Source organism: Montipora foliosa, chromosome 6, assembly GCF_036669935.1.
Source record: "Montipora foliosa isolate CH-2021 chromosome 6, ASM3666993v2, whole genome shotgun sequence".
Taxonomy (NCBI): Eukaryota; Metazoa; Cnidaria; class Anthozoa; order Scleractinia; family Acroporidae; genus Montipora; species Montipora foliosa.
This window is the reverse complement of record NC_090874.1, coordinates 14,144,496-14,149,495: the sequence shown is the minus strand read 5'-3', so window position 1 is coordinate 14,149,495 and position 5,000 is coordinate 14,144,496. Positions and strand designations below refer to the sequence as shown.

At 39.3% G+C, this 5,000-nt stretch overlaps 1 pseudogene; it reads left to right on the top strand.

Moving 5' to 3' along the window:
* The window catches only part of LOC138008719 (3'-5' exoribonuclease 1-like), a 14,020-nt pseudogene that overhangs the window by 1,957 nt on the left and 7,063 nt on the right, over window positions 1-5,000 (top strand).

Sequence of the window (5,000 nt, the reverse complement as noted above, 5' to 3'; positions counted from 1 at the left end):
TTAAAATCTGTGGTAACTTCATCCAAAGGGGGGGGGGGGTGGTGTGGATATTAAATGGAATGGCCCATTTTTGCGTTGTTGTGTGCACAGTACTAGTCATGTCCTGTTGTAATTTGGATACTTCTGCAGTTGAACAAAGTATAAGGTCAGACAGAGTGTATTTCAATACAATTGAACTGAATTTGTTAGTGTTATTGAGTAAATTCTCAAGGTACCAGTAATTTTTTGTTCTTAACCCAGACAAACCACTGGTATGAATTCCAATTAAAGGTGTCTTTTAATACTTTCTTTGACCAAATTCTCATAGACGTGGCATTACATTTAATTTATACAGAACGTTAATTCCTGGGCATGATTACATTTTTCAAGTATATCTCTCTTATATAAGCTTGTACATCAAGTTTGCAATAATTATCTAAAGAAAGCCTTGATGTCAGTAAGATAATAAATGTTCTTAGTTGTGTTTTTAAAAATTCTCTTTGTTAAAATGTGTGCTACATTCTGGTTTAAAACAGAATGTTGAGCTTTAATTGGTATCATCAGTACTCCAAATTTAGTACCAAGTCCAGTCATCAGAGATGACCAGAAAGTTGAGGCAACCAGTTTTTGGTAAAATGAAAAGTGTGGTTGTTGGAGGAAAGAACAATGGACAACCCTGCCAAACTTCAAAATCAACAAAAATCAAAAATCAAAAAAAAAAAAAATCAAATAATAATAAGAAAGTAATCTTAACCCATTGACTCCCAGGTGTTCCCATTGACGAGTAAAATCGTCTGGTGCTAGACATAGTAAAATACTAAGTCAGGCCGGTGTGGTCGTCAAAGGGTTAAGCAGCACCCAACTTACCTGTCGCTTTTCTATTGTCAATGTTCAACAGTACCGTCAAGTTAAAAGTAATTAATTTGCTGCAGCTGAGCATTTCCCCCTGCTTTGAGTATCTTTATCTTTTGCAATTAACATTGTCAGATAGGAAATTACAAGGGACAGTGTCAAAAGCATGTTTGAAAGCCATGGAGATCGAAACGTGCCAAAACTTAAACACAGACTTCCATGGATCGGAAAACTACTAATAGGCGCTCTGAAGATCGACCACCTTGTGATTGCATTTCAACACAGCTGGCAATTTAATCAGCTGGCAATTTAATCATGGGTTTGGTTGCCCTAACCTTTTGAAACAGGGACAACCTGGATTTTTTTTCAAGCAATTGCTCTCCTATTTGTAAATGTACAGTACAGTAATTGATAAGTTTGCATTTAAAAAAGAACATTGTTTGCAATGATCAAAATCACTACTGACATGAATTTGTTGGTGTTACTTTGGACCTATATGCATGACTTGTATGATTCCTTAAATAATGAAACAAAATTAATAATAGTTCTGTTAATTTTTTTTGGATGATGTATGTACAGGTATCGTGTTGTACTCTTTTCTTCATTTGCTACAAAACCTATCTTTCCTCATTACATTTGCAAAGTAACAAGTTATACATTACGTGACATTGTAAAATTTTCATTACTTTTTATGGCTCACCTCACAGAACTTACAACTTGCTACTGTATTGGCAACTTCTAGTAACAGTGATAAGCAACCATTTTCCTAGAAGCTTTTCAAGGACAAGAATATATATTAAATAATTGGTAAAGAAAGGACAGAAATTTTAGAATCACTTATGGTTGGAGGCAGGCCAGTTGCATATTAAATTTTAAATGTACAATTGAATAGTTGAACTTGCGACTATCTGAAACAACTTTATTCAATGGTCAGAGCAGGACTTCAAATCAGAAATTCCAATACATTGCAAGTCCAGCACCTTACACGTTCTACCTCCTTATCTCTAATAATAATGATGCGGCTCAACTAGGCCGAGCCAAAAGCATACTATGGCACCTGAGGCTCAGTGCCATTGCATGGTCCATGTTGTATACGACATTGGAGCACAATTTATAGCCAGCTGGAATAAGCTGTATGCTGGTTTTTGCTGAGGGTGGAAAACCGGAGAGCCCAGAGAAAAACCCTTAGAGCAGAGTAGAGAACCAACAGAAACTCAGCCCACTTGTGGCTTCTGGGTCCAGGAATTAAACCCTGGCCACATTGTTGGGTGGCGAGTGGTCTCGCCACTGCATGTAGACCCCCTCCCCTCCCCCCCTCCCCTCCCCCCTCCCCTTTCCTCCCTTCCTCTCTATTACTAATGGAGCATTCCTATCATATTATTAACTTTATAGTGGAGTTGGAAAAGTCCTTAAAAAAAGACTGAAAAATCATCTCAAGAAAGAGAAATTAGCGCGAGCCAAGTTGGAGCAGGAGAAAAGAATCAAACAAGTGCACGTCTACTGTGTCATTGATTTTGAAGGGACTTGTGAAGAAGAGAACCCAAAAGACTATATTCATGAATTATTGAGTTTCCTGTAGTACTTGTTGATGCCAATACTTTGGAAGTGGTAAGTGTACAATGTATGTTGCAAATTTTGTCTGGCAATTTCTTGTTCTGGAATTTAATTTAATTTATCATTTTTTAATATACACGTACTGTATCATTTCCTATTCAAGGGGACATACTATCGATCTCAGACGTTTGTGGACAAAGGCTTTTTGTCAGCCCACTTCACGGACCGTTGATTTCAGTCTGCGGTTAAAAAATTCTTATCACATGATAACATTTTTTGTGGCTCTGCGGTTACGAAAATACCGATCTCATGACGCCATTTTCTGTTACTCTCGGCAAAGAGAAAATTGCGAAACGATGTTGACGGCGAGTATAACCGGCCGAAGCTATTACGGTTAACCCATTAAAAGCTTTGTCCAAGGAAATAAGAAGCAGGTGGAAACTTTTCTTCAGTTTTTTTCTTTTCTCGGCCATGGGAACTGACAAAGGAATAGCGCCAGGTGGTCGGTATTTTCGAAACCGCAGAGCCACGAAAACGTTATCACTTGATCAGAATTTTTTTAACCACAGATTGAAATCAACGGTCCGTGAAGTGGGCTGAAAAAAAAACCCTTGTCCACAGCCGTGTGAGATCGATAGCAGTTTTTTAGTGGATGCAGAGGTTGCTAACTTATTGACTCCTGAGTCATTTGACAGAGCAAAACTGTGATTTTAAATAAGAACGATCACACATATGTGGGAGGCGCGGTGGCCTCATGGTTAGAGTGCTCGACTCCGGATCGAGTGGTACAGGTTCGGGTCCTGGCTGGGGACATTGTGTTGTGTTCTTGGGCAAGGCACTTTACTCTCATGGTGCTTCTCTCCACCCAGGTGTATAAATGGGTACGGGCGAAATGCTGGGGGTAACCCTGCAATGGACTATTATCCCATCCAGGGAGGAGTAGAAATACTCCTAGTCACTTCATGCAAGGGAAACCAGAGATAAGCGCCGGCCTGATGGGCCTTCTGGCTCGTAAGCAGTGACTCTACCTTTACCTTTATCACACAAAAGATCAAGTTGCAGTGTTTTTGTCAGAAAATTAAATGTTACAGAATTTGTATTTGGGAATGTCATTTTCTGTATTTATTAAAGAGACTACTGTATGAAATGGACGCCCCAAAGTTTGGGCGTGACAATCACATTACTATGCAAGGAAAGCTAACCAAACTTTGTTAATAATACATGTAATTTTAAGAGATCTTTTTGTTGGGGTTGCCTTTTTTAATGCAATGGAACTCAAATGATACAGGCTGGGTTAACTTAAAGGGGCTAGGTCACGCTATTTTTAGGTAATTTTGTTTAATTTTGTTAATTATGAGCTCTAAACGTCAAATTGGCAAAGCAAGCATCTTTCATTTTCAAAATCACGGCCACATAACAACTGAGAATGATTTTCCAGCTTTGTAAAATTAATGACATTTTAATATAGACTGATGTAATTTTGAAAAACGGTGGGCCGACATTTTTCAAATTTACCCAAATTCAATCCATTTCAATCCTCCAGTTTTGTCCATCCATGTCCCTTCTTGGCTTCCCTGCATTTTGTTAGAGATCTTCTATAGTTTTGAACAGTTATTTTGATATTTTATTTAATTCTATGACCATTCGATCAGTGCTGAAATTGCCTAAAATTGCGTGACCTACAGCACTGTAGCCCCTTTAAGGTTCCAGATTAGGCAGTACAGTCAGAGATAAGGTTATTTTGCATGGGGATATCTGACATTCCGGTAAACTTCCATTTCCTTACCCTGTATGGACCCCCTTGTCCTCCAAAAATATGGGTACATGTTGTGGTTTGCTGGTGGGCCATTGGCTTTCGGGCATTTGTGATTGTTGTGTGCACTGTTCTGGGTGTGATGTCAGGGCATTCCGGATGTGGTCTCATTCACCTTCACTTGACTGTGCTCTTTTTAGTTTTACTCTGCTCAGGATACGTACAGGGCATTTTGTGTAGCTGGCATTTCCCAGTGTCCCCTCCCTGCTCTCCCAGCTTTTGTGTTATAATAATCAGTACATAGTAGGTTCTCCACTGTTCTTTCAGTTCAGTATGACTGGTGCTTAAAGCCTGAGGCTGGGTTTGGTGGGCCAGGCTTCTGGCTCGGGTGTGGATATGGCAGGCCCTTGGGTGTTCTTTTTGACTACCAAATTGTTTTTTGGGTTGGAGGTTCCAGCCTCCATATTCCTGGGCACCCATTGAACCTCCAGGTGCGTCTTAGGCGTTAAAATCCCATATCTCCCTGTTGTGGTTGCTGAACATGACTTGAGATCATTGCATCCTGCACATTCCTCTACAGTAATTGGCAGTGTTTAGCTGCAAAGTCACTTATCGCCTGCCAGTTTTGATTCAGACACCTGTGTTTCTACAGCATAAAATAGCATAATGGCTTTTTTTATGGGCTAAATTCTACCTTTGCTTGTCATTTAATTAATGGTTGGTTAGTGTTAATCAGTTTTTGAACAACAAGGTACATAATTATTAAAATGGCAGTGCATTTACATGTAAAATTTAATTTACTCGCATTTTTGGACATAAGCTGTGATCAGTTTAGTTCCTAAGCAACTGCTGCAGATGCTCT